This window comes from Anser cygnoides, chromosome Z, assembly GCF_040182565.1.
Source record: "Anser cygnoides isolate HZ-2024a breed goose chromosome Z, Taihu_goose_T2T_genome, whole genome shotgun sequence".
Lineage (NCBI taxonomy): Eukaryota > Metazoa > Chordata > Aves > Anseriformes > Anatidae > Anser > Anser cygnoides.
Window position 1 is genome coordinate 70,588,494 of NC_089912.1, and position 24,486 is coordinate 70,612,979.

The following is a 24,486-nucleotide window of genomic DNA, read 5'->3' on the forward strand; positions in this document are numbered from 1 at the left end:
TGCAGGAGCTGTCAGTCTTACTTTTTCCCATATCATATTTAAGGAGACGGCTTAAGATATCCTCTTCCATCCCCAGTTTAAATATGGAATTAAACATGATTATTTGTATTCATGAGTGACGTAGAGGAAATAGAGAAAGATAAAATGATTTGTAATGTTTTCTATAGGAACCTCTTCTTGATGTGCTGTGTAGTAACAACACCATCAGGTTTTATGTAGTTGCTATATGTGCCATTAGCCAAATTTGGAACAGGCCATTTCTTTCCACAATAAAAATAAATAAATAAATAAAAAATTAAAAACTGTGACTACATATTCAGGAAAATTGGAAGAAAAGAATCACAAGAATATCCAACAGCCCTTACACATTGGTGATAAGGTATCCCTAGCTATAGAAAATTGAAATTTATGTATCTAGCTAAGAAATATTTAATAATATCATTCTCAGAATTTTTTCTGACAAACAACTGAACAAAGGTAAATGAAAGGGTAAGGCTGTCTATATTTTTCAGGACTTTCTATTATGCTTGCAGTTCTTTTTAGTCTATTCCAACCATTTGAATTAACACAGAAATACAGATGTGTCTAGGCAAATGAAATTAAGAATAAAACAATCTCAGAAATGAAATCTGTCTCTTACTGTTCCTATAAACACCTTTTAAAAACACACTTGTCTAAAATGTTATTCAGCCATCTGAAATACTTTTGCATCAGTAGAATTGCTCAAAAATAAGCTGGGAAGTCATTCTCTATAAGTTTACAGAGTTCATTAGTTTTGATTCTCCTGAATATGTCTGTGAAACTTTTGACTGTATGAATAGTTTGGGTGTGTTCTTTGCTCAGCATTCTAGCTTTTGATGTGTTTGTTTGTTTATTTTTTTTTATTTTAATAACCTTTGATTTTCCCTGTCTTTCTCTTTTTTTCTCCTTTACTTCTTTAAAGCATTTTTTATTTCTTGAATATGTCTTGTCACTGAGAAAATGAAAAGTCTTTGCTTCTTAAAAAGCTGGAAGGGTCAAAATAATGAAAAACTAAAGGTAGAAAAGATCATCCATTTTCTCAAAAAAAAAAAAAATTGAAAATCTCAGAAATATAAAATTTTGGTCAAAAAATCTATTTTTGAATACCACATTTTCTTTTCTCTTCAGCTTGTGAATAAGGAATTTTAGACATTTGTTTATTAATTAGAAAAAATATCCCTTATCAGGTATTTTATAATGAATTGCTATTTTATCATGAATTGTATCATATTTAACATATAAATGTAAAGCTGGTGCCTGTAACCAAAGACAGAAAATAATTAGGTTAACTGAAGGTTAACTTAAACATTAACATAGATCTTGTTTCGGATATCAGAACAGGCAGTTCTAAAAATTTGTACTGTTTCCCTCTACAGATTTTAAAGGCCTGACAATCTGCCATATGCACAGATGAGAAAGTGTCTGAAGCCAAGCTCAGGTGGGTTTTACATTGGGGAGAAACAGAGGGAAACCAGCACTTGGCTCCACACATTTCCCATCCAGGCCCGTGTCTATCCCCAGTACTGAGCTGCTAGTGAGTATGCGTCTGCAGCTGTGCCCATCCTTAGCTCCCCAAGTGTGGTTCAAGGGACATGAAGCTCATGTTGACTTGGCAATCACTGTATAGCTATGTCAAATCCCCCAGCTTTGGAAAGGGACCACATCGTCTCGGATGTCTGTACTGTAGTTATTCCCCATTTGCCTTTCCACCATCTTCTGCAGCGGACTGCTAACCCATGCAGTGGCATGAAGGAGCAGGTGGCAGCTATTTAATGCCTTGCTCTGAAGCCACATGGATGCATTTCTCCTGCATGCAGACACCCCAGGGTCTTCTGTCTTTAAAACAGGCCCATCTGCTCCTCTCCACCGCACATGCTAGAGAGAATACTAGTGCTTAAAGAAATGGGCAGTAAAACCATGACATACCTGGGACCAAAACATCAGCTAACATAAACCATTTAAAGCTAAACGGACTGTACTCTTTAGCAACATTTTTAGGATCTGTTCCAGGTTATGAACATGTTAGCAGTGGAAGGATTTTTTTGAATTATTTAATTGATGCTTTTATGATCTTCTTGGAAATACATTGTACATGCAAGTGTTGTGCTGTACCACTGAACTCACTCTGAGCCTTCTGTTTCTAGCTTAAATGCAAATATAAACTTTCAATTTCTCTCTGCACGACTAAACCAAAATAGACTAATGAAATGAGGTGAAACATGCCAGGTACTTCTTCAAATATAATACTATAAGTATAAAAAGACTGCACGCCAGCTAATGCTTCAGTGCTTCTTTGCTTAAATAATTCAAGATAGAAAACAAAAACTAAAATTTAAGTTAGCTTCTCTAATCTTCCAGGTTATGACCTTGCACTGGTGTAGCTGAACACTGATTTTATTTCGCAATAGATTTGGTCTCCAGAAAACAAGCTCACTGTGAAGACTTCATCCTTGAACTGTGTCCATGATGTCCAAAGGATGGGTGTGTGGGCTCTTCACCTGTAAAAAGGTAAGGGATAACGTGTGTGTATGTATGGTTGTGCACAAAGCTGAAAGTGCAAAATCCAATACAATTTCAGACTACAGAAAAGAGATACGCCTACATTCTTGATTTTTTTAATAACACTAAGCTGAGCTAGTGAGACTCTTCTCAAAGTTCTGAAGGTCACAAACACAACCTTGATATTATCTGTCATCCAGAAGAAAATGTGAAGCATATCTTTCTTTCTTTCTTTCTTTCTTTCTTTCTTTCTTTCTTTCTTTCTTTCTTTCTTTCTTTCTTTCTTTCTTTCTTTCTTTCTTTCTTTCTTTCTTTCTTTCTTTCTTTCTTTCTTTCTTTCTTTCTTTCTTTCTTTCTTTCTTTCTTTCTTTCTTTCTTTCTTTCTTTCTTTCTTTCTTTCTTTCTTTCTTTCTTTCTTCCTTCCTTCCTTCCTTCCTTCCTTCCTTCCTTCCTTCCTTCCTTCCTTCCTTCCTTCCTTCCTTCCTTCCTTCCTTCCTTCCTTTCTTTCCCTTTCTTCCTTTCTTTTTCTTTCTTTCTTTCTTTCTTTCTTTCTTTCTTTCTTTCTTTCTTTCTTTCTTTCTTTCTTTCTTTCTTTCTTTCTTTCTTTCTTTCTTTCTTTTTTCTTTCTCTTCCTTCCTTCCTTCCTTCCTTCCTTCCTTCCTTCCTTCCTTCCTTCCTTCCTTCCTTCCTTCCTTCCTTCCTTCCTTCCTTCCTTCCTTCCTTCCTTCTTTCTTTCTTTCTTTCTTTCCCTCTTTCCCTCTTTTCCTCTTTCTTTCCCCCTTTCCCTCTTTCTTTCTTTCTTTCTTTCTTTCTTTCTTTCTTTCTTTCTTTCTTTCTTTCTTTCTTTCTTTCTTTCTTTCTTTCTTTCTTTCTTTCTTTCTTTCTTTCTTTCTTTCTTTCTTTCTTCGCTCTTTCTCTCTTTCTCTCTTTCTCTCTTTTCCTCTTTCCCTCTTTCTTTCCCTCTTTCCCTCTTTCCTTTCTTTCTTTCTTTCTTTCTTTCTTTCTTTCTTTCTTTCTTTCTTTCTTTCTTTCTTTCTTTCTTTCTTTCTTTCTTTCTTTCTTTCTTTTCTTTTCTTTCTTTCTTTTTTTGCTCTTTTGCTCTTTCTGCTCTTTCTCTCTCTCTCTCTCTTTCTCTCTTTCCCTCCTTTCCTTTCCTTTCCTTTCCTTTCCTTTCCTTTCCTTTCCTTTCCTTTCCTTTCCTTTCCTTTCCTTTCCTTTCCTTTCCTTTCCTTTCCTTTCCTTTCCTTTCCTTTCCTTTCCTTTCCTTTCCTTTCCTTTCCTTTCCTTTCCTTTCCTTTCCTTTCCTTTCCTTTCCTTTCCTTTCCTTTCCTTTCCTTTCCTTTCCTTTCCTTTCCTTTCCTTTCCTTTCCTTTCCTTTCCTTTCCTTTCCTTTCCTTTCCTTTCCTTTCCTTTCCTTTCCTTTCCTTTCCTTTCCTTTCCTTTCCTTTCCTTTCCTTTCCTTTCCTTTCCCTTTCCTTTCCTTTCCTTTCCTTTCCTTTCCTTTCCTTTCCTTTCCTTTCCTTTCCTTTCCTTTCCTTTCCTTTCCTTTCCTTTCCTTTCCTTTCCTTTCCTTTCCTTTCCTTTCCTTTCCTTTCCTTTCCTTTCCTTTCCTTTCCTTTCCTTTCCTTTCCTTTCCTTTCCTTTCCTTTCCTTTCCTTTCCTTTCCTTTCCTTTCCTTTCCTTTCCTTTCCTTTCCTTTCCTTTCCTTTCCTTTCCTTTCCTTTCCTTTCCTTTCCTTTCCTTTCCTTTTCCTTTCCTTTCCTTTCCTTTCCTTTCCTTTCCTTTCCTTTCCTTTCCTTTCCTTTCCTTTTCCTTTCCTTTCCTTTCCTTTCCTTTCCTTTCCTTTCCTTTCCTTTCCTTTCCTTTCCTTTCCTTTCCTTTCCTTTCCTTTCCTTTCCTTTCCTTTCCTTTCCTTTCCTTTCCTTTCCTTTCCTTTCCTTTCCTTTCCTTTCCTTTCCTTTCCTTTCCTTTCCTTTCCTTTCCTTTCCTTTCCTTTCCTTTCCTTTCCTTTCCTTTCCTTTCCCTTTCCTTTCCTTTCCTTCTTTCTTTTTTTTTTTTTCTTTCTCCATTGGAGGAATAATTGCAGTTCTTTTCAAATCTCCAAGGAAATTTTTCAGCTATGTAAAGTTATAACAAGATGTGACATCCAGTCCTGGCTAATCAGTGTTCAACACAGACCCACTACTGCAGTGCAGGGGGTGGCACTTTCAATTTGCCTGTGACACTGACCAGGTTTTTAAGATACAGTGAGTGAAGGGAGAAAATAGCATAAAAATGCTTAAATTTTTATAGAAAAGGTATAACTTTGTAAGAAAGCACTATCATAAATTCCAAAAAAGTGTATCTTAATGATACACTTAGAGTAAATCATTTGCCTTGAGAGACAGGAGGTCTCTGGTGACCTGTATGGCAGCCACAAGAGACTACCAGACTAGCTACTTTCAGCTAAATGTACTCTCATATTAATATTTTAAAATGCCATAATGCCTCTCTGAAAACCTCAGAGGACAGATACATCAATTTGCGAGGTCTTCACTCCAGGAAATAGAAACAGGGATAATCTGCCATTAAAAGAAATAGTTCATTATGCCTGCTTCTTGGGAGCACATAAACTATGTCCCTCACATACTTATGTTGCAAATCCTCACTTTAATGTGAAGGGAAACACCATGCCCCAGAGCTTTATTGTCCCACTGTTTATTAGTACAAAAAGGGTTGTTGTGGTATGAAATCTTAAGCTTGTTGCAGTAATCAATCAGCTTCAAAGAGTCTCTTCCCTGAGCCAGAATCATTACAAATAAATCAATTAAACATAAAGTTTCTATTTTCAGGAGGATCACAATACAGAAAACCAGCAGTGCATCATAGTTAGAGAAAGAGATTTTACTAGACTGAGGCTTCTAATACAAGACCCTTTTGTCTTTTTTTTTTTTTTCTCGTGAAGTGTGAGAGATTTATTTTTTGTTACAGTTAAATCCCAAAATATTCCTCTTTTAAATACCTATTTCAACATGAGAAAGTTATATATTTATGAGAATAATAAAGGCTACTACTTAGCACTTCTCTAGCTGTAGAATGGAATAAGAAATTTGTTTGCACCATTTTGGTCATTAAGGACAAAAAATCATGAAGGAGTACACTTGTTATTCTTGCAAAATGGCATGCATAAGAACAATTTTTATTTTACTGTTTTATCTGCCAGTGGAGGTACCAGATATTAGGACATATACTTTTTATAATTTTTTTTTTATGGAGAATTTCTGTTTTATCTTTTTTTGAACATGTTCCTGAGATTTTCTGTCATATTAAAAAATTGTCAAGAACAACAACTTCTATTCTATTCTATTCTATTCTATTCTATTCTATTCTATTCTATTCTATTCTATTCTATTCTATTCTATTCTATTCTATTCTATTCTATTCTATTCTATTCTATTCTATTCTATTCTATTCTATTCTATTCTATTCTATTCTATTCTATTCTATTCTATTCTATTCTATTCTATTCTACTCTACTCTACTCTACTCTACTCTACTCTACTCTACTCTACTCTACTCTACTCTACTCTACTCTACTCTATTCTATTCTATTCTTCAGCTTAATGATATCTTCACTTTTTCTTCAGTGGGTAAACTGGCTACTCACTATAATGTTTTGTATAGTTGGATTTTAATTTATTTTCTGGGAGAGAAATGGATACATGGTTTTATAAAAAACACATAAACACACCTTATGTTTATTTTATCAAGGACTTGTCAAAGAAGGAGCCTTTTTTTCTTGATTTGGGAGGTGACATGCTGAGATCTGTGATAATCTCAAATTTCGAATGTGTATGATCTACAAGCCAATGTTCTGAAAAAAAAATGTATGTATGGTTTTAAGTGCAATAGAGCTGCTGCCTTAAACCCTTGCTTTTGCTGTACAGTTTGGAAGTTATGCTGTGGAGGAGGTAGAGAAATATATCAGAGAAAGGATGGTCTTTGATGGAAAGACTTGCCTGGATAACTACAGCCAGTTGTTATTTCTGTCACGTAGCCATACTGTGGATGAAGGGGTACATGGTCATATATGGCTGCTGGGCATAATCTTGTTTTTCTATATACACAACCTGAGACTTTCTAGTTAGAGCCTCTGGTCTGATTTATAGCAGTGATGGGGACTTACAACAGAACAGTGCTCCAAGAATGAGGCTGAAGTCTTTCTGCATCAGGTGCCTAAACAAAACAATCACTTTTGTTTGATTTCTGTTGCAGACAAATCTCAATTTTAACAATTTTCTCCTTGAACAAAACCAAAACACATATTTTACTTTGGAAAACAAACAAAATTGGCATGAACTGATGCCAAACACTTTGTTCCAAGAAAACAACCAGCTGCTTATTTGTCTGAGCACATAGCGTTGAGGAAATTGCAGCCTGAGATTACAGGCTGAGTTTCTTGAAAAGTTACATTTACAATTGCAAAAAAAACCAATTATTATTATTATTTTTTAATACTAATGATACATTTCAGCTCATGTCACTGCTGGTGCATCATAGGAGATAACTATTGACTTGATGGCAAAAGGGACAATCTGATTCAGTTGCAGCATTCATTCATCACACTTAACAGTGATTAGTTTTGAACAATAATTGCTCTTACCTTCCAAATGTAATTTTTAAGCCTACATAAATTCTGATTAATCCTCTAGTGGTGTTCATATTTCTCCATTGGCTATAGTCGGAGATCAAGATAAGTAGGGTTTTTGGTCTAACTTCCCAGTTACTTCCTAGTGATCTGTGGAATGGATTAGAGAATCAGATCCTGAAGTTCTTCATTGTTCACATTGCCTCCAGCTCAACTGTATTCTGTCTCTAATAGCACATAAACAGTTCACCAATAGCATCTGGATGATCTGGATGATCAGGCACAGAGGATAACATCAATTCAAATTCAGTCTGCAGTATCCTTACCCTTCTATCCAACCTACACTTTCTGTTTGAGAGAGAGAACAGTTGATCCACTCTCATCATATATTTAATTTATGCAACCTATAAACATAAATATATACTATTGTCTGTATGGGAAAAAATGCTTTCCTGTATGGAAAGCAAAAAAACTTATTTCTCTTCTCCTTTATTTGTAATGGAGAATTATCAGAGAAAATCATTATATTTTTAGTGATGAAGCTCATCATCCCTACAGAATTCAGAATTGTTGTAACAGAGAACCATAGAAGTGTATTAGTCAGTCTTCTGGAGAGAAGGATTTTCATAAGACAGCAAAGGATGTCTGAATGGATAAATTCATATATCCAGTGGAATCTCCTTCATGGAGGACCACATTAATTTCCTGGCATCCTATGTCTTGGAACAAGGTCTCCTGTGTGGCTGGGAAATATCCATCACTGACGTTTTCAAGACCAGACTAGACAAAGCCCTAAGCAACCTGGTCTGAATTCAGTGTTGACTCTGCTTTAGACAGGATGTGGGACCAGATGTTCACTCAAGGTCCCTTTCAGCCAGAAGGTTTCAGTGATTTGAGAGTTTTAGCACCTGCCCCAAAATAAACCCCTCAAATACTCATAGGGTTAATCCAGGAATCACAAAATACCAGCCTGAATTTCTTCTTTTTAGACTTCTGTTTCACTGTTCTTAACAAGAAAGCGCAGCTTATTGTGAATAAAAAGATTGCTATGAATTAGAACAATCAATCAATCAATCAATTAAATAATCAGTTCTGCAAAGATAACACGTAGAAACAAAGAAATATGAGGCAATATTTGTGCAAAATGTAAAAGAGAAAAAATATTTAATCTACTTACAGCTACCACCATTTACCAGTTTATCTAGTGATATATCCATGATTGCAGTGCTTGTAAAATGGCACTGTTGTAAATAACTGGCCCCAGAGGGCTTTCTAGGCTAGTGACACTGAAGAATTAATTTGCACCGAGATATGAAATTAAGGTTTTGTTCCAAGACAAAATGAGAATAAAGGAACATATTGGTAAATCTGTGCAAAAGGAACTAGCATCAGTAAAACTATCTTCTCTTTTGAAAAACAAAACGAGCTAAAACCCTTCAGTAATATCCACTGGTTCCATGATACATAATACACTGTGCATATGGTGAAATGTCAAAGTGCTCTTCCAGACCCACAAAAGAAACAAAGGTACAGAAAAACCACTTAATATAACACTAATACTTCCAGAGGGGGTGCACTAATTCTGTCACTCTATTCAGAGAAAAGTATGAAGCATTCAGCTACATTTTCCTTTGAGTTACCAGATGGTCCTTCTAAGAGAGAGAAAATATCCTCTATGAATTAATAGTGTACTTGCTTTATTTGCTTACCTGTCTGGGATAAGGTTGCATCAGAACCTTTAATTGTTAGAAAACACCTGCTCTGGTAATAAACAAAACAAGTTAGGGACAGAAAGAGAATAGTCTTGTGATCATGTTAGAAGGCTTGTTGAACATGTTTTATATGAAAACTTGAAAGGCTTCCACAGATGTATCAGCTTTGGAATGTTGGATCTTCTGACCCCATCACTACAAAAAATCTTCTCTGTGAAGCTGAGTGATAATAGCACATTTTATTAACAAGTAGAATATACCACTTACCGTTCAGGGCCATGTATTTTATTTATTAATAGAGAACTTTTTTTTTTTTTTTTTTTTTTCATCTAAAGATTGTACTTAACTGTCATTTTGCTTGAGAAGTGTAGTAGATTTACAAGCTAGGAACTCCTATTTCCAAATGTCTGAAGTATATACCTTGTTCATGTGCCTGTGAAAAGATCTATATTTTAAAATAAAGGCTTATTTCTTAAAGGTGGTTCTGACATAGCTGATGAAGAATTGCTGATCTTCCTAGAACACTGTGAGAACTGTCTAGTAGGTGAATGTTAATTTAGACAAATTCAAAGTGAACTTTCACCAATTGTCATGGCAAGGCCTCCGTGTTTTGATGTCTTTAGATCCAGAAGATATGACTTTCTTCTGGGTATACTTCCATCAAACATAATTTAACTCTGGATCATTGAATAGTAGAACATTGGATTAAATTCTATTTTTGCTCCTTCAGGTCTTGCTTGTGAAGATAAGTGTCTCTCTAACTTTGCTCCATGCCTTTTATCACTTTTGATGATATGGATTCCAAGTATGCTACAGTCAGAGGAAAACCCTTCATTGATTTCTGAAGCTTTTCACAGAATCACAGAATCACAGAATTGAAGGGGTTCGAAGGGACCTCGAAAGACCATCGGGTCCAATTCCCGTGCCAAAGCAGGTTCCTTAGAGCAGGCTGCCCAGATAGGTGTCCAGATGGACCTTGAATATCTCCAGAGAAAGAGACTCCACAACCTCTCTGGGCAGCCTGTTCCAGTGCTCTATCACCCTCACTGTGAAGAAGTCCTTTTCCATGTTGGTGCAGAACTTCCTGTGCTCCATTTTTGTGGCCATTGCCCCTTGTCCTATCCCCACAAACCACTGAGAAGAGGTTGGCCAAATCCCTCTGTCTCCCACACCTCAGGTATTTATACAAATTGATGAGATCCTCTCTCAGTCTTCTTTTCTCCAGGCTGCACAGACCCAGGTCTCTCAGCCTTTCTTCATAGGGAAGATGCTCCAGGCCCCGTATCATTTTTGTGGCCCTCCACTGGACTCTTTCCAGGAGATCCCTGGAAAGATCTCCTGATCTGGATCCTTTTGAATCAACCTCAGTTAGATTATAAGTAAAACACATTTTGCTTAGAAATAGCAGAAAAAAAGTTTTCACAAACACTGTTCCTATGACATTCTTTCTATCATTCTTGCAGTTCAGTCTTGTATCCAAATATCATACATCATGCCAGAGAACCTTTCATTTCACCAAAAGTCATTTAAAGACATTTCTGCCTTTTGTCTAATAAACTTGGTATTGCACCTGGCTCATGCATCCCAAAGAGGGGCTTAATTTTTCAGAGTGGATGATAGGTAGAAAAGCTGGGGAAGTTGTTACAGTGTCTCAGGTACCCAAGAACCTGAATTTGCTGCTTTTAAGTCAAGGAATGATGGCTGGTAATTGTTGCTCTGTTATCTTGAATTCCAGTTAACTTAACAAAAGATGAGCACATAAAACTATTTATTTGTCATATTCATGATGACAAAATCAAAAATTATTATAAAAGACATAAATGAAGGTAAAAGGAAATCGTGCATCACTTACAAAAGATTACATCAGAAAGTCCTTTTTCTATCAGCCAGCTGACTGGATGCTTTCTTTCTGAGAAGCCTGACAGCAACTTTTGCATGGTGCTCCTGTCTTAGCAAAGTGTCTTAGAAGAACATCTTAACACAGCGATACCTTCTTTTCTTCTTTTCTTATTTTCTAGGAGATCTAAGGTCTGTTTAGTGTTTCTCTCTGAATCTTCCTCTGAATCCACTTTTTTTTTTTTTTTTTTTTTTTTTTTTTTTGCGATTGGCTCTTAATTAGAGTAAAGGATCTTTCCTTATTTATGTAGATGTCTCTCAGTCTCTCTCTGTCCCTCTCTCTCTGCCATCATTGCACTTAAACAGTTACTTTAAAACAGTTAGTGTAAAATCCTCCTCACTATCAATTTGACATTCTTCAGTTTAGCATATGGCTGTCTCTATACATATATACCTGTTACAGTAATCTATACATTGTAAAATGATGTTCAATTCAAATCTCTAGACAGATTAATTCAATACTGTTTGTTGTTTTCTGTTGACTGAGACAATACCTGTCGGCAGACCAACACTTTCAGGTGACAACAGAATTGGCAGGGCTGATCCACACACTTTACTCAGAGACATGCTGTGATAACCACCTTTATTCTATCATGATCTAAAGACACATTAAGGGGGAAGTATAGCTGGACTATGTATATATGTAGTATAATATAGCATATTACTAACATTTTAATACAGGCAGACTATTCAGCTGCAGCCACCAAAACACAGCAACTTGTTGTCTGAGAATCAGTTAAAAAGTCTGATTCTTCAGATATTATCTGGAGTAAATAGATGTACAACAGAAAAATTGCTAATGGCCACATTGCTGTTACACCATTCCCTTATGGAATAAAAGATACTTAGTGTCTGCAAAAGTATCAACATCTGGTGCACAACATGAAGAGAAGGAGGTGGATCATTTGGCACTGTACTGTGGACTGCCTTGGCAGCCTATGCAAAAATAATAGAGATGTTTCTAAAATGTCTTGTGGCAAGGGGCCAAATGTTGACATTTGTCACACAGCTGGACCTAACACTTAACCCAGTGAAGCTCTGTATGAATTTCAGCCCAGGGCATGAATCCATTTATTGTAAATTCATTTTAATAATCTGGTTGACCTTGTACTTTCTAAGTTTAGGATAAAATCTATTTGATTCTCTGAAAAGCTGAGCTTGATAGAGACACATTATGAAGTTTGGTAGTATTCAATGCTGTCTTCATTTTGCTACATATAATGGTCCTATTCTTCACTGTTCATGAATTATGTAGGTCACTACATACTCATGCCAGGAAAACCTTTCTGGCACTCCACACAATCATGTATTTTGTATATGTATTGACACGTTATTGTGATGCTTTCAGAAATATTTCAGGGAAATACTAGAATGTTAATATGACTATTTTTGTTTTTCTCTGTTTGTAATGTCAAGTGAAGTGAAGTGGTATTCATGTGTCATGAATACCACTATGCAGAGACTGAGAAGGAGTTTTACTTCCTGTTATATTAATAACACTCACCTCTCTAGAAACAGTAATATATGTTTGCCAGGCTTTGAGCAGGCATGTTCTGCATTTGACTGAAACGGAAATCTTTTGAAGGGATGTTCCCATATGTAAGGCAGTGTGGAAAGCTCAGCAGAAACCATATGAACTTACCTAAATAATGATGTGTTCTGTAGATATAAAACCATATATACAAAGTGAAAACCTCAGATATGCATATTGCAAATTGTAATTTATACACAAGTGAAAAGATTGAATACCTGTATTTCTTTACTGATTTTTCTTTGTGTGATGATAACACTTAAATACGCATGATTTCATGGAGTATGGGGTGCACAGTGCTTCAGTTCTCTCTTTAAGGTATCCCATAAAAAGTTTTCAGTTTTTTGGTCCCTAAGTAGTTATTCTTGAGTTTAAAACACTCGGAAGGTTCACCATATCTCTCAAGTCTGTAAGTATTTTTTTCAAAGTCAAAGTGATTTTATTTGTTTTCAGCATGTCACTTCATTAACAGGGGACAACACTCAACCGGCAACCCAATATTGGTCATTAGGCATTTTCATGTGTAGCTGTGCAGTCACAGGATAAAACATCCAACCAGTGTAAGAACTGAATCACAGGCCTGTCTCTCTCTTTCCTTTTCCTAAGCATCAAAATTTCAGGAAATCACTATTGGAACATTTTCCTTCATGCTTTCATACCTGTCATATTGCATCAAGATCACTTATTAAAGGCAGCTGCATACCAGTGAAAATCAGAGCAGTACCAGGATGGGTTGTGAGGGTTGTCAGTCTCTTAGAAGAGCTAGGCAGATCAGTCTTTTCACGAAATTCAATAAATGCTTCTACTTATTTTATGATTTCACACCTAAAGTTGTGCATATCTGTAAATAAACAGAGCAGTTAAACATGCTCTAGCAAATCCATTTATGCCTAGGACTTGGAACAAAAAAATATTTGAAGAAAGAAATACATGTGTTCTAACAAAACTAAAACATGAAAAGATCACAATTTTGACCTTCTACTGTAGGTTATTGTTTATAAAATCTTCTGATAGTAAACGTGTCTTAGATACTCAGTGCAGCTCCTAGCCATTGTGAGATTTGGTCTCAAGCAACTAATAATATCACAAAGCAGCTATAGGGTTTGAAATTATGCAAACCTGAAATAAGGTAGAATGTGTTTATATTATATTTAGTAATTTAAGATAATGATGAAAAGTTATTTCACAAAGCAGTTTTGGAAAAAAGACAGATGACATTTACTTTGTCACCTCTCATGGCCCATCATATGAATGTTTTCTATCTTTTATGCCAAGTGTTGTTTCAGTTTCCAGGAATGTAAAATTATATTTATAAACTAGGTACCGATTATTAGCAATTCACCTGATTCCAGTTTAAATGAGTCTTCCCTATCTGTCCTGACATTTTTTACTTCTATAACTTGACTTATCCAAAGGGCATTCTACTACATGACTATGATGGAAGGCACCTCTTTCTGGAAAAAAAATAATGTTATTCTAGTACGAACAAAGAAAATTGTGTTATTTCTAGAAATTCTCCATATCTCATTACTTCTCTAGAGAATTTTACCTCAATTTCTGACCTTGCTTTCTTGCTGCATTTTTAATGAAATAACATACAATTTCTTCATATCTTTTTCATGGTATAAGCAATTATTCATTATAACTAGAATTTATGCTTCAGCTGAATAAAAACAAAACAAAACAAACAAACAAAACCACTAATAGCTAGTACCACAGCAAACAGAGATATTTAATCCTTTTCCATTCTCCAACAGTTAGCTGAGCTTCCCACTCACCGTTTCTATTTTTCAGTTTTCTGACTCCATGGGTCTCTTTATCCTTTCTTTGAGGTAAGCTGGATTCTCTTTCCTCAAAATGCGAGCCAGAAGAGGAAAACTTCAAGTTCCTGTCAACAGAAATTTTGATGGTCTCTTTGTGTGGCTTTTCTTCACTTCCCTAGTGACACCCCTTCTTTAATTCTTTTTCTTTCCTCATGTGTTTTTCTCTTCTTGTGCACAGCTTTTCTTGCCTCTCTTCATCAATTGCAAGGGAACAACCTCATTAACAAGGAGACTTCTGTGACAGTGGCCAGAGTATATCACTGAGTGAAAATTATTAGCCCGTGACACATAGGAAGTCATTCCAGATGATCTGTTAGTGCTCCTTGACTTAAGCTTTATAACTCTATTAATTCAACACTAACTGTAAATAAACCTCAATTACTATGTTTCATACTTTTCCAGTGTGTGTGTTTGTAGGTTAATCAAATAACTTAAGTGAGACCTACAATATGGATTCAAGAGAAATTGTTATGCATTTCTTTGACCCCTCAAACACAACGCCGTTAGGACAAGAGAGATATGTACCATAATCACCCACTAATAACATGAATAAGTAAAGTTGCATACCGGGCTATGTTAGGAGAAGCGTAGGTAGCAGGTTGAAGGTGCAACTCTATTTGGTACCGATGAAGCCACTCCTTGAATACTGTGTCTTGTTTTGGGCCTGCCAGATCAAGAACAGTTTGGGGAAAATGGACGGAATACAGTGGGGGACTCCCAATATATCTAAGGGCCTGGAAAGTGAGAGTTTTAGGCAGTTGGACTTTCTTAATGTGGTAAAGAAGAGGCTGAGGGGAAACTGCTACCCAAAGGTTCCCTGTGACAGAAATAAGATCTTGTAGTGGCAAGTAGTAAGAAGAAAGAGCTACAGTGTTTTTTTCACTAAGAACTTTACCTAGGGAGGTAATGGAGTCTCTGTCTGGAAGGTTTTCAAGTTCAGCTAGAGAAAACCATGAGTATCCTGAACTACTATTGAAAGTAGTCTTGCTCCACAGGGGAGGTTAGATTTCCAGAGGTTATTTCCAGGCAGTGTTTGTGTGTCTCCATTATATTTGATTTGAAAATCTGGTATTCTGAGGAAGTGCTGGAAATCCACAGTGTTATAAATATCACTCCACTTCACCATAAATACTGGAGTCAAATACTGGAGTATAGGGACCAATGCAGTACTGATCTAAACAGATGATGTATAGCCATGAATGTGTCAGGTTTTGTGGCAATATGTGGAAATGATCAACAGGACTACAGTCCAATTAGCTACTGGTAAGTTTGAGTCTGAAATTTTAGTATTTCAAGGAAACTGAATAACAAGTCTTAGCCAAATTGTCATTCCTTCTGTAGCAATTCAGAAATATGTTGTTACATACAATATGTAGATACGAGCATGTATTTCCCATGTTAAAGCCTTCTTAGTTACAAAGCTAATTTATATGTCAAGTGAATCATAATTCATTTACAATGTTTGGAAGATTCCAGGTCTCAAAAAATTGGAAGCTAATTTTTTCATTAATATGAGCTCAGGTTTTAATCCCTAGTCACTTAAATTTACATATGTGAGACATTCTCTGAGAATAACACAGAATTGTTCTTATTTGTAAGCATCTGTAGAATCAGGCCCTAATGGGTATGGATAGGTAGGAGCAAGAGAAGATACAAAATTTTAGCTTTTATAATGTCAACCTTTTACCATGATTTGGCACACAAAGAATACTACACAAAGCAACTGCAAATAGGAAAATGTGTCAATGTGTAGTAAGATTTCTATGTCAAAACAACATCAAAACATTCAAAGGAGCCATTTATGATGTCAATGAAAGAACTACAATGCTACTAATTCACTTTGCTTCTCTCTTTCTTACTTAATTGTTTATATGCTTTAAAGGAACACAGCTTTCTTAATAGATGGTGCTGTCTTGGAACAATTCAGTTTCAACCCCTAATATACCCTCCTGCTGCCCTCCAAAAGACCAAGTACATGTAATATACATATGTATATTTTAAAAGTGTAGTTTAAGTCTGTGAAATGCTATGTGAGACATCTTCTGCTGTCTTCCAAAGACTGTGGAATCACAATGAAGTAGGTTCTTTGAAAGAATTACTCTTAGAAATCTTGATTATGTTTTGAATCATGAGTCACAGCATCCAGGAAGAACCTCAGGAGACAACAAGTGTAAAAAGACAAGAATTACAATTTGTATATATAGTCTCCTTCAGTCTTTGCATCAGGCAGAATATTTTCGGACAACACACCAAAATATACACAAATTTTATACACTTATTGTGATTATCATTATTTCATTTTTGCTTCTGTTGTAATAAGAGATATAAGAGCAGTGAAGGACTAAATTATAATCTGACATAACCAAAGACAATATAGGAATCTGTGGCCTTTAGGAATAGTAGTCTTATTCAAGGCAAGGACCTGTCAGGTTTTTTTTGTTTGTTTTGTTTGTTTTTTTGTTTGTTTGTTTGTTTTTGTACTGTATGCCTGTAGTATTCCTGAAGTCAATTTGTGCTTTTCATCTCTTATTTTAAAGATAATTAAAATTCAGGATCATGATTATGAAGATGTGTTACATATTAGATAAAGAATATTCTATAGAGGTTTCAAAGGATTTAACTTAGGCAAAGAAATCCTTATTGACACTAATATTTAATGTTTCAGTCATTCTTTTAGGTCAAACAACATTAGTAAGACACTGGATGAATCAATTAATAATGGTTAATATTTTTCCAAATGAATTGCAAACCTCCCACTTAATAAAAAACAATTCAGACTATGGAAAATAAAGACTTTAATACCCATCTGCAATCAGGAATAGAAATTTGCTTCTTCTCTCCAAATACAGGCAATATTTTTACAACATACTTACTATAAACCACTGTAGATGAAAAAAAATAGATCATGTAATGGTAGTATTGTGAATAGATTTTGGTCGATTATATTTTGCTTATCTGTCTTCAGCAGTTTCAGCTGTGTTTTTTGTCCATGTTGGCTGTCTTAAACACCGGTGACTTCCCCAGACGATTCTTTCTTCCTCTTTCCTCACCTCGTTCAGACACACACAAAAGCAAAAAGCTGAGAGAATAAATGGTCCTGTACCATGTTCTGAAGGTCAGCAGATACAGGATTTGTAAGCCCAGTTGAGAAAAAAATTCTGAAGTCAAGAGCTTTGGTAAAGTGTGCAACAGCACTTTAAGTTGAACTTTGGCTCTATTTTAGCGTACATAGAATGGGTTCTGTTAAACTACAGATTTCTGGAAGAGAATGCTTTTTTCCCATAAGCAGCAGTATTAACAGCCTTGAACTCACATCCATTCTTTTAGCAATGCTGTCAGAACCTCTTCAAACTGGAACCCGGATGTTTTGAAAAGGCCATGACTTATGGGGGTTACCATTTGGACATTTTAGAAAACAGTTCAAAACTCATGGATATTTAAGACATGCTCATTTCAGCTGCAAATCTTTTTTTTTTTTTTTTTTTTTCCCCTCGCTTTTTCTTTTTTCTTTTTTTTTTTTTTTTGGTCTTCAGAACTTCATATTTTTTTCTCGTTGTTGGTTAGATTAAAAGAAGTTGCCAAACTGTTTTGATTTGTAAAGCTGTAATTAAATTATAAAATACTTGAAAGTTTTAATATCAGGAGGGAGTGAAAGAAGAAAGAAAGCTTATAGTATGAATATTGTAAATAAATGAAACTAAATTTCAGCTTATATCAGGAAAAATTAAACTTGGTTCAGTTTTTCTTTTCTATACAGGATATAACTTCGGTTTTAGACACCAAATTTTGACAATAAATGAACAAATAATCTGGCCTTGCCTTGCTTTTCTAACCGGCCATGACAATAGTGTTAAGAGAATAGAATTAATTCTAATAATATATATTTAAAAACCTATATATTTTGAGTTTGTAAATCATGTTCAAGAAATACGCTAAAAACAAAGACAAGAAGTTATCTGCATGTTGCAATTATACTGAAATAGAAACAACCAGCACAGATTGTAAAACTATTTTATCTGAATCTTTCTTACATGTCATATTTCTTTGACTGATATTTAAGTTCAGTAATCACCAGAACACATTTTATTTATAATATATTCACTAAGTAGTATCAGAAATCTTTACCAGAAAAATTGTTTGTGTGGAGTTGCTGAAACTTATATTTCTTCCAATTGCTTTCCGCGTTATATGGTATAACTTGGTGAGTTCAATTTTGCATATATGCATAAGCAGAGAAGTTAGAACTGATACTAAACCATTTATGTGCATATTTTTTTCCGCATAAAAAAAAGATTTGATAAAATAATGTTGGTGAATATCTCATTTATCTCAGGATTACCACCATAATGTTCTTGTCTTGCTTGCTGGTTGTTTTGTTTGTTTGTTTGTTTGTTTTGTCCCTGCCATGGACCTTCTCTCTATGGCAGGTCTACCTCCAGTACTTCAGGTTTTGCTTTGCTTTGTGTTCTTTATTTCCCAGTCTGCTCTCTTTGAATATCCCTCTCGCTTTACACAGACATCTATATCTTTAAATAGCTCACTGAACTGTAACTGTGTAGGAATTGATTGGGAGTACATCAATGGCTTGGCGCTCCACAGGGAACTGCTGAGGGCCAAGTTATCGCTATGCTCTGACACAGCTGGTTCCTGTTGAGTCTGAGATGCTGTATAGGTAACATTAGTGTAGGTAAGCAATAAGCAGTGCTATGAGACCTCTGCATTTTATAGCTTTTACTAGTGTTAGGGCAACACTAGGTAAAAATACATACATAAACAAAATACGAAAAAGCACTACCATGGCTCATCTATCTGTAAGGGTTGCATAAATCACTGCATTGCTGAGTATGTTGTTTTGCATCTTGAGGTTCTAAGGCTACCAACAGTATCAGAACAGTCTGCCTGTACTGAGGTACCTGTGTGGTTGGAAAATTAGTCTGTGATGGAGTATTTTTACACATGCCTCCCAAATGCTGACATTACTGCCATTCCTTTATGTAGACAGTTACATCAGTACATAATTCCAGCAGAAGAATTTTATTATTCTATTGGATCAGTGAGGAGAAGACAACGTTTTTCTAAACAGATAGTACTTTCTACTTTTATAGAAAGTTTTTATATATGTATAGGATACTACAGCATTATATAATCAAAAAATGGTCTGAGGAGGTTGAATGCTAGTATTCAATCCATGCATCATGAAATTTCTGGTTTACTGCATGTGCCATTTCAGTTCAAGCGACAAAATCAAATAGAGTTTCGTTTCAGCCACTTCCAAAAATCGTCATTAACACCACATACAAGTAATCTTGATTGAATTTTCAGTAAAGACTAGATAATCTCAAATAACACTTGTTAAGTGAGCAAGACAGTCTCTTTTGTTCTAAAACAGTTGTTGCATTATGGTATAATCCAGGGAGGTGCGAAAACAGTCATGGACAGACAATAATGTCTGGAGATTTCATAAGACCTCTGGTTGTATTAAGTGTTTCTACCGTCTTAAAAAATAATACTCTTTTGAAATGGAAAATAAATTACCTAATATTATAGTAAACATTATTTTCAAAAACATTGCTACTATGATGGACTATTTAAATAAAACACTGAGGTAAAAACAGGAATGAAAAAAAAGGGCAGAAAGCTGGTGACTGAGGATGGAAGTTTATCTCCATTTCCAGACTACATGTGAAAAGTGAACACCCTTCTTCAGAAGAAGCCATAAACTCTTCTATAGCTGTGGGGAACATGCTGCTCATTTGGTTAACTATTGACTAATTTTGGTGTCTTATTCTAATACACATTTTAATTTGCTGAATTTCTCTCTCCTTCTCTCCTTCTCTCTCTTTCTCTTTCTTATTCCTGCTGAGGATGCAGGTGTGTGTTCATGCAGACACCAACAGTCACACCTTTCCATATCTTCCACCTCACTGATAATACTTGAGTTGCGGATACACTCAGCCATACAATACAGTAGTTCATGCAGAGACCAAGAGAATCATCACACCTAGACATTTGAAACTATATGTATGAGAGCTCTTCCACATATTTTTACAATGATGTAGAGAGCAAACAACTTATTGTGTTTACTAAATTAACTCTTAATAGTTAAAACTAAGACATTGCGAATACCACCTACCTACATTTGAATGTCATCTGTGCTTATGCTTACCTTGGGCCCAGTCATTTAATCTGCACTGTGGATATTTTTCATTAATAGCTATGTCCAGTAAGCAGCTGCATGTCTTTGCAAAATATTGTAAACTATACCTGTATTTCATGTCAAAACAAACATAAATGAAGAGAGGATTTCTTATTCCAGCATTTGCAGTTCTCCCTTAATAATGGTTATATGTGCATCTATCACATGAAAAAAAAAATACAGGTTAACGGAAACTTAATCTGAAAAATAAATGATAGGGCAGAAGATAACAAACTCAAAGTGGAAAAAAGAATTTGAAGAATAATTTCTGATGTTTTTTCTTCACATGAAATAAGTAAACAAAAAGAAGGTTTGAAAAAATCATCAGGAAATAGTCTGATTTTTCTTTAAAAATGCTCTTGTACATTTACATTTTCTTACTTTGTAAGATGCAATTGCCCATGTAAAACAATTTGTTCTGAACATATGGCAGCGGAAGGACAGAAAACCCACCAGAATAATTCTCTATATCATCAAGGGGATTGTCTGAAATGACATAATGACTAACACCTAAGAAGACAGGAATATAATGAAAGAATTCTGACAGACCTAGAAAATCCATCATGCTGCTTGTGCAGAATCATTAACTTAAGTTGCTAGCTTGCAAAAAGTGTCTCTAGATTTTAGTTAAGGTAAAAGACGGTGACTGTCTCAGGCTGTGAGAACACCATCTCATATAATCAAATGACTTGAAAGACAGCTTTTAAGCTGAGCTCAGCTGCTTACCTCGCTATGTATATATCCTATATATTCCAGCTGTGAGATGAAATTTGTTATGTTAAAATTAAGCAACTGATGTGTTTTACTCCATAATTTTGGATGATTTAGTAAAACAGAGTATGAGACAGTTCTTAGGTGCTTCAGAGAAAAGCACAGTGTCTTAGTTTAACTTTTCTTTTGACTATCTGGACCAAATTGGTAGATATTGCACTAAAATGCGCCAATTCTATTTTGGCAGCTCTGGTGTGTAGTAATTACTAGAGGAGACTTGTGACAAATAAACTGGAAGAAGTAGCATTCTAAACTGGTAAGGCTGTTTGGTATGTGTTTAAAAGTCAAAGTCCAAACACCATTCACAAGGTGTAAAGCTGAATTGCAGCTACTCAGATGATGGTAGTATTTTGTTTGACTGTCATATGTCATTTGGATTTAGTCACATTCCAATATATTTATACATAGAGAAATACACCTCAAGGATAATCGTTGTATCACGGATAATCATTATTATTGAGGATAATAAGATGCACTTAAACAGTCACAGACAAGTTTCACACACAATATTTTCAATATTCTAGTCCAGAGAAATTTTATTTCCTGGGCTGCTGGAGAAAACTGGCCTGATTTACTGCATGCATTAAGTAAGTGAACTTAATTGCATTCAGTAATTCTTATTTAAATTGACACTATTCATAAGATACATAAGACACTAGCAGGATTTGAACAAGCTCTATTATCATTAACTTCAATGAGAAAAAGAGGTACAGAACACCTTTAAGAGGAGCACAAAGACTCATGGATTAGGGCTCCTGTCTCATGAGAATTTATAAAAAGAAAAAAAATGTAATTGTTTGAATACCACTTTGGCTAGTGAACATTTAGCCCATGAAGCAATAGTATTGTTTAAACTCAGTGCTGCTGAGTTTGGGTTCTGTCTCACTGCATGTGCATAAATATTAGAATATATTCAGTTTGTAACATTGGAATAGACTCTTGCTGCAGTTTAAACTCATATCATAGGACAGAAAAAATATAATTGGAAGGTAATATTAAAGATAAATTAGGGCTCTGCAAGCATGCTGGCAGATGGAGAGGTTGCTCCTGGCTCCCAGGAGCATTTTGGTTGTGAACAAGTGGTGATGGTCATGGTCCCTGAAAAACAGTGACATCACATCCAGCAGGGGAAAAAGTTGGAATATGATATTGTAGGACAGCTGCATGAGCAAACATGAGTTTCTGGCCTTCCTTACTCTGGCAGCTGTCCTAGCCCACCACAGCCCTGTGAGTTCATGGTCCTTTTCTTGAGCAGTTCTGTGTGATAGAGGGACGTATAGACGCAGATCTATCATATCTTATCTTCTGAGGATGGTGAAAAAAAAAGTCTTGGAATTCATCTTTTTACAGGCCAAAATTGTAAAATTTCTGTAACTTCAGAAAAAGCTTAAAGGTAATTTCCAGTGGCTCAGAAGATAAGCTGTGTCCCAAGTATTTCTGATATGTGTCTCTGTGTCACTCACTAATCTAAAGTACACAACCTTTCTCCTTTCATTAGGAGTTTGTATAGTGCTTAACACAATGGTTAACTGAGGTCGTCTAACACAAACACTCCCAATCCACTTCATCCCCTTTAAGAAGTTTCCACACTGCAGCTCCTAATAGCTAAAACATAGTGACTACTTACATATGGTGTGTTTCATTTCAAAATACAATATAAAATATAGGTCAAGTGATGAGAACAGAATCAAACCTGTAGATATTTAAACTTTCATTTTTTAAATGGCTCAAAAGCTAGAGAAAAAAAATCACATTGTCCTAGGTTTTTTTGTTTGTTTGTTTGTTTTTTGGAAGTTGTATAGTAAGTTATCTTATCTCTAGGAACTTGGAACGCTGACTTTGAACGCTATTAAACAAAGGTTATAGTTAAAAATCCGTAAAAATTAAGAGATAAGTTTCCTTTACTTTGTGAGATTCTTGGAGATACTGCTAATAATCTGTCTAGAGACTTTATGGAAAATCTAGTAACATTTTTTCATTCTTTTTTTTTCAGCTATTTTTTTCTACTGAGTCAAATGCTGAAGTTACAGTGAGCTTATGAAGATGACTATGCTCTGTTTTCACTTACAATTGCATACAGCATATTGCAGTTTCCTACCATAAAGTCGTCTATGATATGAATCTTCTTTGAAAAGAAAAGTGTTAGTCTCTAGGGATTACAATTCTTGTAACTGTCAAGAAGTTTAAAATGTTTCTTAGATGAAAGCAGATGTTCACTTACACTTTGAGGATGGTTGAATTTTGATGGATTAAAATATGTTTTTTTTACCATTTGCTGAAAAAAAAGGGTATATATGTGTGTGTGTGCGTATGAGTGTGCGGTTTATGTGCTCTGCTCTCATTAAGAAATCATAGACTAAAAACTGCCAAGCCTAGCTGTGGTTTAAGTTTTACAAGAGCTTTAGATCATTTAAATAGATAATCTTGGAATGCTGCAGCATTGTGAACTTAATTCTTTTTTAGATACATCGTTCATAATATATAATGAGCAACTGGATCAATTTCTTTTTTTAATCATATGAATAAATATTAACACGTAAATCCTTCATTTACTTCAGTTGAAGATGTCACCTAAAACTCCATATTCCTTTTAGCCAAGGGTTATTTTTCTTCTATATTAATTTTCAAAACCTTGATTTTTATCTTCTGCAAATTTGCCTACTCTTTGTTATTTTGGAGAGACTTATTTCTTTTGATCTGTGATAATCAATGCTTTGATTTTATATTTGACTGAACGAGGTCCTATACTTGTTCACAAAATTCATATGGTTTAATAAGATTGTATGGCACTGCTAGGTAGAAATGCTAGCAGGTCTTAATTTAGCTATTCAGGATATATTTGTCCCAAGTCTTTCTAAATGGAAATTTTATAAATATAAAGCTATGGTTACATTGCATGGACTACAGTTGTTTTTATTTTTTCTCCTATAAAAATCCCTTTCTCAAGGTGCACATTGTTCAGTGTGTTTCTTGACACTACAGCTTTGCAAAGAAATAAAAGTATCATACAAAGATTTCATTGTTCTTTATTATCCTATATATTGATTATTTATTTATTTATTTTAAAGAAGTGTACAAAAAGTGATCTTATCTTTTATTATCTGTAACCATTATTGCTTGCACAGTTACATTTTTCTACCTTTAGCAAATGCTACCCTTTTCATTCATGCAAATGCCTATTTTTTTTTTTTTACCCAGTTTATACCAACTTTTCTTGACAGAAATTTTGAAATTCCGTTGACTTTTTATTAAACTGGACTGAAAAACAGAGAATCATAGAATCATAGAATATCCTGAGTTGGAAGGGATCCATAAGGACTATTGAGTACAACTCCTGGCACCACACAGGTCTACCCAAAATTTTAGACCATGTGACTAAGTGCACAGTCCAAATGCTTCTTAAATTCAGA

At 35.1% G+C, this 24,486-nt stretch overlaps 1 long non-coding RNA gene across 1 annotated transcript; it reads left to right on the forward strand.

Annotated features, from left to right (window-relative positions):
- The first annotated feature begins 1,234 nt into the window (after window positions 1-1,234).
- On the forward strand, window positions 1,235-23,985 carry LOC125181332 (uncharacterized). Its single transcript, XR_007160327.2, has 3 exons — window positions 1,235-1,459; window positions 2,430-2,529; window positions 23,070-23,985. It is a non-coding gene; the product is annotated as an uncharacterized lncRNA (long non-coding RNA).
- Window positions 23,986-24,486: the final 501 nt, after the last annotated feature.